Raw genomic sequence first — 16,554 nt, forward strand, 5'->3', positions numbered from 1 at the left:
ACCGAGGCCCCTTCTACCCTAGTTGAATCGGCCTCTGAAGTTCTACCTGCTACTGTGGTTTCACAAGAATTATCGGACACCATCCCTTTGGATGTTTCAACCCCTGCACGTGGTGCTGCTAGGCCGCCTGCAGCCATGTCCATAAAGGCCTTTGCCAGGGCTAAAGCAGCCAAAACTTCTAAGTCTGTGCCTGTTAAGCCCCCCTCTCACAGGCCCAGTTCCAGTTCCCAAATGCTCACTCTGGCAGAGGATCTCATCTCTTTAATTAGGGGATCCCAATCTCACCCAGACAGGGCCTCTCAACCTCCTCCAGAAAAGAGACCTAGAGCAGAGCCCCCCGAGCCAGTGTCCTCAGATGATTCTTCTGATGATACAGACAATACAGATCATCCAGAGGCTCCTTTTTCTACTTATGAAGACTCCGATGCTGAGGAATCGATTCCTTCTGCCTCTCCACCAGAGGAATTTTCCTTTGGGGAAACCTTACATGCCATGAGAGAGCAATTCCAATGGCAGGGACAAGATTTCTCAGATTCAAGGAAAAGGCTTAGGACCTTTTTACATTTACCACAACATAGGCCTTTAGCTATACCTCCAGTTCTTCCTGTTGTAGATGATGCATTTAATGATGCTTGCACTGCTCCTGATACTTTACCTCCAGCCCCTGCTAAGCCCGATAGGTTCTACAGGGTCCCGGACACTCATCACCATTTATACAAGGCCCCTTTTGCAGATCCCGAGACTATCTCACAGGGGCCTAAGGCAGTAGCTTCGACCTCAGTTAAAAACCCTCTCCTTCTGAAAGGGAATCCAGGTCCTTAGAGAGATGGGGTAAAAAAGTATACACCTCTGCTACTCTCTCAGCTAGGGCATTGAACTGTCAGTTTCATGTGATCCAATACCAGGAGTTTATGCTTGATCAGTTAACTAAAAAACTGTCCTCTGATGATTCTTTAGATAAGAAATATGTTCTAGAAATGGTGCATAACATTCAGCAGGTTAGTAACCATTCTTTAAAATGTGGCTATGATGCACTGGAGGCTTCCTTTAGATCAGCCATGACTGGCACAGTTATAAGAAGGCATGCATGGTTGAAAGAACAGGTCTTGCCGGATCATGTTAAAGCAAAACTATTAGATGCTCCTATGGATAAGGTCAGTTTATTTGGTTCTCCTGCTCAACAGGTACTGAAGAAAATGGAAGAGAAGGCAAAATCTGTATAAACAGTGAAAGATTTCTTACAGGTTCAGCCTCCAAGGTTTAGCAGGAATTGGCCTTCCAAAAATTGGTCCTTTCCAGACTCCTCTAAAACTCAGAGAGGCAGGAATAGGCGTTCAAGAGGCAGAAATCAATCCAGAGGAGGTGCCTACAGGGGACGCCAGTGGCAAGGTAACAACCAACAAGGCACAGACACAACAACTACCACTGCAACAGGACAATCACAGTGACTTGGCTCTGGTACCGCCTACCAGGGAACAAATAGCAGCACCCTTAGGCGGAAAGTTAGCCTTATTTTCAAAAAACTGGCACTATATCACAAGAGACAAGTGGATTTTGCAAACTATAGACCAAGGCTACAGGTTCCATTTCCATACTTTACCAGGAAAAAGAGGAATGCCAAACCTGCCACCAAATCAAAAGACAGAAGCTGTAAAACAAATAGCTCAATTAGCAAAGATGAGAGCTGTGGAAAGGGTACCATCTATGGAACAAGGAAAGGGATTTTACTCCAGACTATTCCTGGTACCAAGAAAAGAGAAAAATTGGAGGCCTATTCTCGACCTGTCCGCTTTAAACACATTCATCATTGTTCCAAAATTCAAAATGCTGACCCTACAGCAACTTCTTCCCATGCTGGGCAAGGAGTATTGGCTGGTGACTCTAGATCTCAAGGAGGCATACCTGCACGTCCCCATACGACCAAATTGCAGAAGATACCTCAGATTTCTTGCAGGATCAGAGCATTATCAATTCTCAGCATTGCCCTTTGGCTTATCTACTGCGCCCAGAGTGTTCACGAAATGCCTGGCATCAGTAATCGCTCACTGCAGGCTTCAGGGAATCCAAATATATCCATACCTGGACGACTGCCTGATACAAGCGGACAACAAAAACAAGCTAAGAGAAGACTTACAAAGAGTCATTTGCTTACTACAAGCCCTGGGATATACCGTCAATATAAAAAAGTCAAGACTGATACCATCCCAAAGAATAACCTTCTTAGGTGCAGAATTGGACACAGTAAAACAGATGGCATTCCTAACTGCAGAAAAACAAGAACAACTTCCTCTCTACTTCTTGGCATTAACAGAGCAGAACAAACTAACAGGAAGGAAAGTACTGCAGGCCTTGGGCTTCATGGCATCCTGCATAATCCTGGTCCCTCATGCCAGACTGCATATGAGAAAGCTACAGTGGTACCTGAAGAATTTATGGTCTCAACACAGGCACAGCTTAGAAACCGAAATACCACTAATCCCATGCCTGAAACAAGAGTTCCTATGGTGGGCTCAGGCATGCCAGTCAAACCAGGTTTGCCCTTCCACAGCATTCAACCAAGCCAAACCATCACAACGGACGCCTCAGACCTCGGTTGGGGGGCCCACATGCTGGACAAGTGCATACAAGGCTTATGGACTCCAGATCAGCTGCACCTGCACATAAATCAAAAGGAAATGCTGGCAGTAAAACTAGCAATCCAGAATTTCAGACCATTCCTCCAAGAAGGGCAGTTGATGATAAGGACAGACAACACCACAGTCATGTGGTACATCAACAAACAGGGAGGCACTCATTCATACCCTCTATGCCGGATGGCACTGGACCTATGGAATATGGCTCTGAGCTACAACATTCAGTTACAAGCAATTTTTGTACCGGGAAAAGAAAACATCCTAACAGACATATTAAGCAGAACTACCTCGGATGCTCACGAATGGATGCTACACCCGGACATCTTCAAGGTCATCACAAAGAAATGGGGACTGCCACAAATAGACCTATTCGCATCCCCACTCAATCACCAGCTCAAGAAATTCTGCACAAGGACTTACCACCCACTTGCTTGGAAGGTGGACTCTCTATCCTTCAGTGGGAAAGGCCTGACAGCATATGCATTCCCACCTCTTCCTTTGATGCACAAGGTGCTATTGAAAATCAAAGAGGAACGTCCAAGGATCATTCTGATAGCTCCAGACTGGCCAAGACAACATTGGTACCCATTACTGAGAAGCATGTCTCGGGGAAAATGTGGACACTAGCCCTGATTCCTTTGCTGTTAACTCAGAACGGCTACAACACCCTGCATCCAAACCTGAAAACTCTGCAGCTGACTGCCTGGAACATTACATAAGAGCAACTAACCCAGATTTATCCCAAAGGGTTAAAGACATTATCCTTGAGGCCCGCAGACCTTCAACAAGAAGGAACTATGCAGGAAAATGGAAAAGGTTTCTCATTTGGAGTACTGAAAGGGCAAAAGATGTGTCAAAGGTAGACATTGCCAACATCCTGGAGTATTTGGCAGAACTTTTCCATACAGGCCTGTCCTATTCCTCCATCAAGATACATGCATCAGCTATTTCTGCGGAATACAGCTTCGATCCCCCTGTCTTCTCGCATCCTCTACTCAGGCAGTTTCTGAGAGGAATTAAAAATGTAAAACCTCCTAGGAAACCACCATTACCAGCATGGGACTTGAACTTTGTGCTAGAAAAATTGACACTCCCCCCTTTCGAACCAGCAGCAACAGCAGATCTACAACACCTATCCTGGAAAACTGCTTTTCTGCTGGCAATTACCTCAGCAAGAAGGGTTTCTGAGCTACAGGCTTTAATGGCAGTACAACCCTTCCTAATCTTCCATCAAGATAGAGTGTCCATGAGAACAAATCCTACATTTATGCCTAAGGTGGTATCCAGAGTGTCTTTAAACCAAGCAATCCACCTACCTACCTTCTTCCCCAATCCACAAAACAAGGGGGAAAGACTGCTGCATACTTTGGATGTACATAGACAGTTGCGCTACTACCTGGACAGAACCAAGGGCAATAGAAAAACTGACCAGCTTCTGGTAGCATATGCAACAGGAAGGGAAGGAAAAGCAATTTCAAAACAGACAATCTCCAAGTGGATAGGAAATTGCATTAGATTTTGTTACTCCTACCATGGAAAGCAAACTCCACAGAACATAAGGCCTCATTCTACAAGGGCTACAGCCACTACCACAGCTTTCTTACGAGGAGTGGCTACCAAGGACATTATAGAGGCTGCTACTTGGACCTCCGTGCATACATTTGCCAAGCATTATAACTTACCTTTATACTCTAGATCCCGAGCAGGGTTTGCCACTGCTGTTTTGCAAGGGATCCTAACTACACCATAATTTCATCTTCCTCCTCCCTAGTTTGGCTATGGTATTCTACCCATTTGTTATGACTGCAGATGCATCCTTGAAGGACATAGTACAGTTTTGTACCTACCATAAATGTAGATGTTCGAACAGGAATGCATCTGCAGTCAGGATTACCCACCCTCCTTCCCCTCTGTGGTATTCCTAGGGTATTTGCCCACCTAATAGCTAGCTGGGGGGGGATCTCTTATGGTGTATTTGTTTGTATATATGTACATACATGCTTATTTTTTGTGTTTGCCTTCTACTATTTGGAAACATTGGCATTTATCCAAAATTTAGCTATCCAAGAGGGCAACTGGCATCTGGGGCAAGAAACACTGAGGAAAATGGCGTCTGCTGATGCCTTTATACCCGAAGAACTGCAGCTATGACGTCGGGTGAAGTGCGACACCAGCCGAGGCCAGACCCAGACTTTGGAATCCGGCCGACCGAAGGGCTGCCTGACGACAGGACAACCCATTTGTTATGACTGCAGATGCATTCCTGTTCGGACATCTACATTTATGGTAGGTACAAAACTGTACTTTCTTTGCTATTGCAACTGTTCTCTTAACTTCATTAGCCAATCAATATTCCTTCTTATCCTAGCCCAACTTTTCTCCCACTTTTTCCTACACTACTTTTTTTTAATAACTTCCTGGACTTCTGCATTCCACCACCAGCTTTCCTTATGTAATTTATTTCCATACATTGGTTGGCCTCATATCTGTAATTCCTTGAACTGTTGTGCTTTCTTTCCAGTCAACTTCCAGGTCTTCAGCCTGGTCTCTGTTGACCTTAGAGCCTTCTCTGAACACTGCTTGCAGCTGATTGTGGCAATCAGTGGTTTATGCTGTGGGCTGACTGTTTCACTGGGGATGACTTTGCAGTTGCTGATTCTTTCCCAGTGCCTTTTCATTACGAGGAGGAGGTCTACCTGAGTTGCACGTTGGATATTCTTGTATATGATACTGGCTGTCTCTTTCTGAATCATGTGTTGGCTACTATCAAGCCATTTACCACACACAAGTCTAAAATGGCCTGTCCTTTCTTTATTCATTTTTACCCACCCATGTGGACCCAGGCAGTCCTCATCCTGTTGTCCGTCCTGCTATATGCATTCGAGTCACCCATTATCAACACCACTTTGTGTTGTCATGCTTTACGTAGCAGCTCCTGCAACTGCTGTCTGAATGCACTGTTTTACTTGCTGTCACAACCCTGCTGTGGGGCATAGGCTGAGATTATGAATACTGCTGTCATTAGCCTGGAGTCTGATTGCCATAAGTCTGTCACTAATTCTGATGACATCCCTCACTGTCTAATGAAGCCTCACCCTCACCACAATTCCCACACAATTCTTAACCTGTCCTCCTCCTAAGTAGTAGAGTCATTGTTTCCAGTCTAAGTGGCTTTACTGCACTGCTCTTCCATCTTATTATCCTGGACACAGAGGATGTCCAGCCTCCTCCTTACCATCATGTCATCCAGTTCCAAGCTGCATCCTGTCAGTGAACCTACATTGTGGCAGTTCTTAATTCATGTTTAGCAGGTTTGTTGTATTTACATCCAACTTTTGCTCACCAGAGCTATCCCTGTTTACCCAAGCTGGGAAACTGGACACTGCCCGGCCAGTAGCTTATTGACCCAGGGCTGCAGGACTTTATGGCTGGCACACCCTGGCCAACAGGAGCACATACACCCCTCCCACCATTAACATGGGTCCCTGACAGGCATAGGTCAGCAGAGGCCGGGTCCTCAACCCACTTATCAACAGCAAAACCCATGCCCATTTAGCAACATTTAATCAGTACAACCAGATCATCCAGAGCCATATTTTACACTGTTGAGTAGCTAGCCCTGCCACAGTGTGCAGTCTGTGATATGTGTTCTCCTATTATGATGATACTGTGCACCACATTCAATGTCCAAAGCAGATGGTTTATATAACTGTCGCCCCATAGGGCATCATGCAGAGCCCACAGCTCCAATTTTTTTGGTGAGTTTGAGATGGAATATTTATCCTTTGTGAAATAAACTATAGAGCAAATGGCAGTAAAAGAACATTGTAAGGGACCAGCCTAGATTTTCCCAGGTTCCTGTCAATTTCACTATATGTAGTATGTCCCTTTGCTCAGTGGGGCCCCAAATAGCAATCAGTGAGTCAAGGGGAAAAAAGTTTCCTTATCCCCATTACATCAGTTTTATTTAAACTATGTATTTCCTAAGTACTGTGTACAAAGTAAAAGTGAAGCACTCAAAGTAGAAAATAAGATATTGCAACATATGTAAATTAAGCAAGTGCACTCTGTAATGTATTAACACTGCAAAATAACAAACCTCAAACAACCAAATTGGAAGATAAAAGAAACTATTTCAGTACTGAAATATAAAAAGTATAAGAAGATGCTGATAAATGTGTACATGAATCCATAAACAAGAATTTGAGCTGTAAAATACATTGTCAGCTAAATGAGCCAAACCACTCATAGTATCAGGCATACTATCTATCATAGATGGTATCAAGCATACCATCTACAATAGTCCAGAAAGTCAAGTCCAGGCTATAGTTAAACACAAAATGCCCAGTTAGACCATATCCATAGCCAACACAATCCATCATCCCAGCAATAGTTCAGATTCTATTCAAAGATCAGCAAAATCCTCCCTAACACCATGACAAGGGCCATTCACAGTGAGTGCGGCAGAGAACAACCCACTAGCAGATTGTAGGAAGATTAAAACAGCGAAGTACCTGGAACGCAATTAAGACCTTGAATATAGTGACAAAACAGTTTGAGTAAAGAAAAGAAAGCACAGAATTCAACATGGACTTGATTGGTCCCCAAGACAGAAGCTCAGAGTCCCCTGTAGAAACTTATGGAGCATAAAAACAGTGTTGTATCAGTGGAACCTGGAAAATACAGAGGAACACCAAGTCAGGCAAGCTGAACACAGTACAGGGGACAACTCCCCAACCTGGTTAAAAGCTCAGACAGCTAAACAATAAGATGCAGAGTAAATGCAGCCAAATCTTAATACAATTCAAAGACTACAATACTTACAGTCCATATGTGAAAAAACAGATAAGCTGACCATATTTACCATAGGTAGCCAGCTGCCACAGTCTTAAGTAATAATGGATTGTTTTCATAGTTATTGGAGGCGCAGTGTACTTGTTGCTGTTCTAGGACATAGGCAGGACATGCATGTCCAGCACTGGAGAATGCTTTGTGGGACCATTGGCTTCTGTGGTGCATAGGGGCTAATAAAAATTACAACAATGGCTTTGAATTATTAGTGTCGATCCCATCTTATGTTCCGCTTCATCTTCTGTTACTTTTTCCTACTGTATCTTGATGATCTGAGATCCTATACAGCAGTGGATACCAGAATAAAGTACCACTTACCAGGGTGCCCATTCAGTCTTGTGGTCAGTACTGAAGACCATTATTACAAGTAATTGTTATGTATAATTTAAGAAACATTTGCACTTAAATTGCAGAAAAATGTCATTACCTTGCTAAGGAATTCCATGAAAGTCTGGGTACTGCGCAAAGATTTTAAGTAGCTTTAATGCCTTTCTTAGCTGTTTCAAAGCATTTTCTTAACTTCTGTTTTCCAGTTTCTGTTTTTTTTTTTAATTTTTTAAGACTGTTTCAAATCTTTTTTTTTGAAACAAAAAATATCTTTTCTGAATTATCACTTATGATATAAACAAGCATACATTTATATAAATGAAAACAAACCGTTTTGTCATATTTTCAGTTGCAAACATACATCACATATAATCTTCTCTACAGTCATTGTCATTTGAACATTACATAGCTCATTCAATTCCCACCTTCCCTTAAACCTCATTACTCCTCCAAAACATTATTCTGCTTGCATTTGTTCCCACAATTTCCATTTTTTTCTATGTAATTTGCTCCAGCCCTTTTCTAAAGATTCCAGGTCGTTTTTTTATCTGTGTTAATATATTCACTACTTCAGATGCAGTTGGTTTAGACTTTTTGATTTCCATCTTTTAGTAATTGCTTTTTTGTCAGCCACCAGGATTAAACCTGGGAAGGCTTTACTATGTCTCTGCAATTCCCGATTCTGTTAGCTGAAAAAACAAGGAGTTTCTTAGTTAAACCAACTTGCTCAACCAGTAGTTCTGATAGCGTAGTCTGCCGGGGGATTTTTAAAGTCTGCCAACTCATTACAATCCCAAAAAAGTGTTCCTGATTACTTATTTCTTCTCCACCACACCCCCAACACTTGCTGTTTACCTGAGGAAAAATTCTTTAGAGTGCTTGAGGTATAAAAATACCTATGCAGACACTTCCAAGCAAAAATCCTAGATCTTGTAAACTTTGCATGTTTGGGAGGCACACATATATCCTCCCATTATTTCTTTGTGAATTGCTTATCCAGTCTCTCTCTGTAGTCCTTTCTAACCTCCTCTGATTGATTCCTATAGTTGTTATGCAATATTTTATATGCCCTATAAACTATCCCCTTTTTTTAGCAGCAGCTTATGTTTTAGATTCTGCTAAAACGCTACAATAATAGCCTTTTGTTTGTGCGCTCTAATTAATTGGCATTGCACTATTGGTGTCCTTTTAAGATAATAAAATTATAAAATATTTTGAAACAGAGGCCCATCTTTAAAACCCAGTGCTTAAGAGAGAAACATGAAATTTCTTAGCTGAGCACTGCTAACAGGTTTTCAGCACATTGTAACCTTGAGATGCTGTATTTTTTTATTCTTTTCTCACGTTCTTTCATTTTCAGTTTGAAGAGCAAAATGTGATGTACTGAGCTCAGTAAACAGCTGAATCTTGGCAGCTTTATTATTCCACGTTGTTGATCAAGTATACTGAATAAATACCTTTTTACAAAGGAGACCCTGGGGAGAAGAGCTTTACACTCGAACTGTTCACAGTAGATTCATATGCACTGATCAGCATATATTCAAAAAAATATATACCTATAGTAAGGGCAGGTTATAGTCCTGCGGAATTGCAAATGTGATCTGATAGAATGGTATTTATGACACATTGAGGATATAAACAGCCTTGTTAGGGAAAGGGGAAAAAGGCAGAAAGTGTGAGATTAGCTGTATAAAATAGTAATTTTGCAAAGAGCTAGTAAGGCAAGTAGAACTTTTTTCATTAAGAATATCAGTGCAAAAGAAGCAGATCACACTGAGCATCAAATTTTGCAAAGTTGTTTTTTTAGCAGCTGTAGGTCGGATGATTATGATTTTTATTCCACTATTGCCATAAAGATATCACTGACACTTGAACTGGTCTGGCGTAGATAATGGAATTTATAGCACTTCATGATGTGGGGTGACAATTGCTATAAGTTAAAGTCGGTGATGCAGAGCTCCCAAGAGAGAGCTAGAAATTAAACACTTCCATCTTCCACTTGCTCATACAAGAGTACCTGTGGGATTCTGGGACTGAGGAAATGGATGTCTGTGCAGCATATTGTTGGAAGTACTGTAAATTGCTTAGTATTCTTGTTAGATTTGTGTAGAACAGATGGGTTGAGCGCAGTTCTGAAGGTGATCATCAGATAAACCTCTTTATTATAATGCACAGCACCACTGAAAAGGTGCTTTGGATTTGCGCATGGTTTATTTATACATATCTATATCTATACATCTATATATATATATATATATATATATATATGTGTGTGTGTACACACACACACCTATATATTTTGCTTATTTTCTATGTTATTTCCTCCTGCAGTGTAAAAAGATGTGCTGCAGTTTTTTCAGTAATGTAAGAACATAATTGACTTTTTAAGCTTAACTGCTGTTTGCTGAGCTGTAGCGATAAATGTGCAGAGAATCCTTTGTGCATTACATATAGAAATGCATTTTTGTTGTTTGACCATCTTTTGATCTGTGTTCTGTTAATGAGCATTAGTCAAAACAACATGTTTCTTTGTTTTCATTGTACTGAATAAATAGCTCATATTCTGCAGTTTTACTGTATATTCAGTGCTTTTCAAAGAAAAATATTGACTGACTCAATTCTGCCTGTCTCTCTTCTTTTTCTACCACTTTCTTTCATGAATTGCAACAAGAATAGATAGTATCCTGTTACTTCAGTATTCTCAGGGTGAATAAGTTTGCTGTATCATTGTTTTTTGCTAGTATATGCCATACGTAAACTATTCTGTAGTCCATTATGACAGTAGCTCCTAGTGAATTGGTATATTCTGGTCAGGTATGAACCAAAGATGTTATAAGATAATTTGGGTTGGAGGTGGGTGATATCCTCTGGGGATGAAACACTGGTGATTGCACTGCATCCTTTTTTTTTTTTTTATTTACTGAAAAACGTAGATGGAAGAACATCACAGTTGCTGCAAGCAGCAGGGAATTTCCAATGGTCATTTCTTGAGCACACAAGGTCATATGCCTAACTGTCCCATCATTGCAGTGACTGGATTTTCCAGATACAGTAATAATTGTACTGTCAGACTTAAAGTGAAAGACCAATTAAAAGTTGATGTATTAGGTGCATGATGTTTTTTCCCCCCATCTGATAGGCATTGTAGCATTTGAGATTATAATTGGTTCACAGAGCCTCTAGATTGCATTCACCTGAGGAGAAAGTCCTATCCCATTTCTACCCAAGGGCTAGCATAGTGGCTTAGGGTGCTTGGCTGTGATGAATGAAGGAGAAAAGGCCAGTCTAGATAGTGAGAATAGGACAGAGACAAGAAAAGTAAGTTATGTTGTATATTTTGTGAGAACATGTACCAGTCCTGTATCTAAGGAACCAGAAGAAGAAGAAATGCTCTAGTACACAGAACAGCTTTTGATGCCCTTTGTGTTGCTTCCCACTGATAACATTTCACCGTCTGTAGTGTTTGTTTATATAGTAGTCTACATGGGGTGTTGTGGTTCCTGGCTATATATAGTTAGGCCTCTTCTGAATGGCATCATTATTGACAATAAATGATTTCAGGTGCTGATAGTGTGGGGGGATGGAGAATATTCAACCCAGTTTGTAAAAGGTAGATGCACAAGTCAAAAGGAGGCAAAGAACGTGTAGAAATATGTATATTCATTTTTGCAGTGAATTTTTGCATTCCTGCCAACAACTTGTCTGTACTTTATTGTAAACTAACTTGTATGTTTCCCTTCACCGCACAGCTACTTCATGCATAAAGATAATTTCCTTTTCCTTATCCAGTCTGCATACTGGATATCTTCTTCTTTCGGCTTTTCTATATCTTTAAAAAAAAGTCAAAAAATCTGCAAGCCAAAACTGTATTTTGTTTGTATTTAGTACTTTTTTAAAAGTCTCATGTCCCAAGACTTTGGTTAATGCATCTCCAAAATGTCTCTTCAGAGAAATGCAGATAAATTATTAATTCCCTATGACTTCATTTTCAGTATAATCTCATAGAACAGAGTGGAATGATTTCAGATTTTTATTGACATGCTCAGAAGTGCAAAAAGCTGCCTTTGCAGTAGAAAAGCTGCAGTGAACTCCTGTGATTGAAACCACAGACCACATTTATCCAAAGCAAGTGCTAAACTAAGCTTATGATTGTCATCAAGCTTTCAAAGTCACTCGGTAATTAGCTGTGAAGGACAAAATGCAGATCTAATTTTTGTGAGACTTAATGATTTAAACCATGCAGTGTTGCAATTAGAAATGACACACTTCTGCAGACAGACACTGCTAACAGTGGAACTGTTTTTTTTTTTGTTCAGAATTACTATTTGGTTATTTATTCATATTTTTTAAATGTTAAATTCCAGTGGGACAGAGAACTCCAGTCAGTAAAAGCTAAACATACATAGAAAATAGAAAGATATGTGTAACACAACATTGAAATGAAAAATAACAGTCAGTATAGTTAAACAGAGGCACTTAAGGGAAATGGTGCTTAGTCAGTAAATTTACATCATGTCTTATGAATAAGCCATGGAACCAAGTACTAAGCATAAATCTGTGTTTCACTCCAGTAGTTCATTTTCCTTGGAATTTTTATTATCCACTGAGCTTCACACTGACATTTTATTGTGTCTCATGGAATAAACACTGATAAAGCAACTGGCTGATTATTTTTACATGGTCTGTACAGGACAGAGGGATGGAAGAGTGGGAAGAAAATTGAGGAAGATTAGGTGATAAGAAAGACTTAAGGGAGATAATGATTTGAGTGGTGTTATTCAGCACTTGGAGATGAACACATACCATTAAGAGAGCAGTAGCAGAAATGAACGTATCCTATTACATGGGCAGTAGCAGGGATGGAAGCATCCCATTACATGGGCAGTAGCAGAGATAGATGCATCTCATTAAATGGGTAGTAGCCGATATGGACGCATCCCATTATGTGGGCACTAGCAGAGATTGAACAATCAAATGGTACCATTGTGATAGCTCCAGCTGGGTGCTAGATAGCTCATAAGCATCCAACATTTTGCTTCCATGTTTGTTGTAGCAACTGTGGAAGATTATTCCATAATTTAAAAACTACAAAACAGAAGATGGACTCTCCAGAATAAGTATGTGACATTGATACAGTGGCAGGGATATTTAACAATATATTACTGAACTCTGTCTTTAAATTGTTTCTTTAGAAAAAAAAAGAATTGGGTAAAAAAGAAACTTCTTTGCAATTTATCTTCATCTTTGTTTCTGTACATGATTTCCCTAAATAGGGTGTCTCTAGAAATCTTACAGCATGCTGAATTAGTGTGCCTCACATTGGAGGTCCCGGCTCAAGAATGAATTTTTGTCTCTGCTGGTTGGTGAGAAGTTGAAGGTAGGGACTGAATGTTCTGTGGGCTACCCTAGGAAAAGAGAGGCATATATGCATTAGTGAAAACCTATTTGCAGACAAAGGCTAGGCAATATGGCAAAAGGGAGATTGGAGTGTTACAGAACACTGTTGCAAGTTCCTCATGGGTGGTCCATGGTGTGACTCAAGCCAAGAAGTTTCCTCCTCACGATATTTTAAATGTATGAAAAATGGACTACAAGGCCCTTGGGCAACCTTAATTGACAATTGTAGCCTTCTTAGATGAAGAGCCAGCAGTCGAGCATCGTTTGCAATTTTAGACATTATGGAAACTTGCTGTGTGAAGTCATTCTTCCCATTACTGCATCACTAAATGCTCCTCAATTGCTTAAAAGTGCAAGCCCAAGAAAGACATTGGTCAAGCTGTGAATCTGGAAGTAAAATTGAGTAAGTGCAACTAATCCATTATCTGTAAAAGGAATTATGCAGCTTTCATCTACTGGCTAATTTGTTGCTGCATCCTTTTGTAGGAAGACTGAATCTGTTTTTTTTTTCCTTAATTAAAGTGGATTCATTTATGTGAATTCTGGTCTACATATATTTATTATATGTCTGTAAAAGATAAGTAGCCTGCCTGTGCAATACCAGTAGTGTGTACACTGATTTTCTTCAAAACTAAATCAGTGTAGTGTGAAAGGATTTTGCTCAACAGTTCACTGATGGCTGTAGTCTGTGTTCCCTTAAATTATATTATGAAAAATGGCAAGGAAAACATACCTCGACTGTCTAGATTTTCACAGATTGTCCATATTTTTGCCTCATATTTTTTGGTCTGTTCCTCCTGAAGTGTGTGGTTCTCTGGTAATCACTGAGGAGTGAGGTCACTAAATAATGACAAACATTTAAGTTTCAGACTTTATATCATTCAGAAAAATGCATGGTAATTTGAAGCCTGCTATTCTAACAAGTTTCTAAGTTTTTAAGAGCAATATTTAAAATCTGCCCCTATTTTTGGGCCTTTGTTTACCTCCCCTCATTGTTTTAAGCTCTGTCCAGATTTCTTGCACTAAGCGGTTGAGTAGCATTAAGGAGAAAATTTATTTAGGAAAATATTTATCAATATGATTGAAGCTGTTAGTAATTTCCTTATTTATGGGGACATGATAAAATGAAGTATTTAGGAGTATGGATTAAAAATGATTCTGATGTGGCAGCTAAGGATATGTGGGAAGAGACTATACAAAAGATAATACTGAGAAAATTGAAACTTTATTGCAAGGATATGGATAGTAAGATACAAGCAGTCAAATTTTTTAGTCCTTTTAGTCTTATACACAGGTCAGGCATGTTTTTATCAATCAGAGAAGAGGTTGTGGATGGCAATTAATAAAGAGCTGAAGGACTTTATCTGTGAGAGGAAGATGGAAAGAGTCAAGTGGGATAAGCTGATTCTTCCAGTAGAACAGGACAGATTGGGATTATCCAATCTGAAGGGGTATTTTAGAGCTATACAGTTAAGGCTCCTATACATAGCACAAGCAGAAAACTAATTCAAACTGGAAAGGGATGATGTTAAAACGGGGTAAGCTCAAGAAACAAGGAGAGACTGGGATTTTGGATGCAGGCCTTTAAGGAGAATAATAATCATACAGAATATTATATCCATAAAGTAGCAGAGTGTGTATAACAGCTAAACCAACATGGGAATGGAGAAGGATTCTGCCAATAGGGATGACTGCAATTAGGGATACAGACAATAGGCTAGAGGGGGCTGGAATTTATTGGAGAAAACTGGCAAGGAACCAAGTTATTGGGAGCAAGTAACTAGAAAGGGAAAGACAGAATAGGAAAATGCCAAGAATTTAATTGGACTGCAGGTTAGAGATAGCCTTCCCTGTCAAGGATTGATGCCCGAGTATAGGCAAAGAGAAAGAAATAGGGGGGTCCTAAACAAAAGACCAGCACTGGTAGAGTTTTTAGTAGAATCTAGAACAGAAGCTGCCATTAAAAAAGGAATAATTAGTAGAGCAAATAAAATATTGCATGATAACTATAAGAATCAATCAGAGGAAGTTGGAAAGAATTGGGAAGAGAGATTGAATAAACAATTTACAAAGAAACAATAGGAGGATATATGTATGTCTCCCAAATATGCAGCAAAATCTAGAAGATTTAGGATTTTTGTTTGGAAATGTTTGCATAGATATGTTTATGCCCCAAGTAGACGCCATCAAAGTTTTCTTCAGGTCGATAGCAAATGATGAAGGTGTGGTGGGGAAGAAAGAGGTAATTGGGAACATATTTTCTGAAAGTACAGTGAGTTGGTGGACTTTAAGGATTCCCTGCGGGATGCACTGTCAGGAGATGCTGGGTGGGCAGATTGGCATGACGAGGGAGATGATTTTTCTGAGCTATGATACAGAATTGGAATTGCCTAGACATGGTAAGGCCTTGCTGTCTCTAATTATGGTGGCTGCCAAAAAACTATTACTAGAAAGTGGAAATCAAAATCTAAACCAACTATATTAGAAGTAGTGAATATAGTAACAGAGATAAAAGGTAGGAGCGAACTACATAGGAAAAAATGGGAATTGTGGGAACAATACATACAGGGGAGGAATGAGGTTTAAAAGAAGGTGGACTTAAATGAACAATGTAATGTATGATTGAAAACAATAGTATAAGTGATGTATGATGATTGCAAATGTGAGTGTGTCAGTATGGTTTGTGATGTAAAATGCTTGCAACTAGGATTTTGTCGGTGTGGTTCGTTTTCATTTGTATAAATGTTTGATTGCTTATGTCGGAAGTAATTCATGTAATGTTGCTTAGGTTGTATGATATATAGCAATATATGTGCAGCATAATGTTTGTTAATTTTAACTTGTTAATACAGTTCGATTACTTTTGTATAGATGTAAATGTGCCTATGTCGCAAGTGATAATTCAATAAAAGTGTTTAAAAAATATGGCCAAAGCTGTTATTCTTTTTACAAAGTGAAGAGAAGCAAAGAATAACACCTCAAGTAAGTGGGAACTTTCAAAGCTAATTGACTGACTATAAAACATTTTCACGAAAAACTGTCATAAAGAGGAAAGTTACTAAAAAAAAAAAGAAAAAGTATAAAGCTTACAACCGAAGAAAGTTATCTGTACAGATCCTTAGCCTACTAATATGGTACTCACTGTGAAAAACGCATGTATTCACTTTAGAAGTTATGGGAAGTTCTGATGTTTTAAACCACTGTAAAGCAGTTGAACTAAAGCTAGTTATTACACCAAGTTTAAGAAGAAGGAAGTTCCTTGGATACACATTCCGTCACCCCACCCATGGTATCCTAATTCCTAAGGACAGGCTTGAAGTAGGATTACAGCTTTCCATTGTTGTAT

General features: G+C 39.8%; 1 protein-coding gene across 1 annotated transcript in view; it reads left to right on the forward strand.

Moving 5' to 3' along the window:
• HOMER3 (homer scaffold protein 3) overlaps window positions 1–16,554 on the forward strand; it is a 948,052-nt gene that overhangs the window by 447,768 nt on the left and 483,730 nt on the right. The window lies entirely within an intron of this gene.

The sequence above is a fragment of the Protopterus annectens genome, chromosome 13.part0 (assembly GCF_019279795.1).
Source record: "Protopterus annectens isolate FY-2018-M chromosome 13.part0, PAN1.0, whole genome shotgun sequence".
In the NCBI taxonomy this organism is placed as follows: Eukaryota; Metazoa; Chordata; order Ceratodontiformes; family Protopteridae; genus Protopterus; species Protopterus annectens.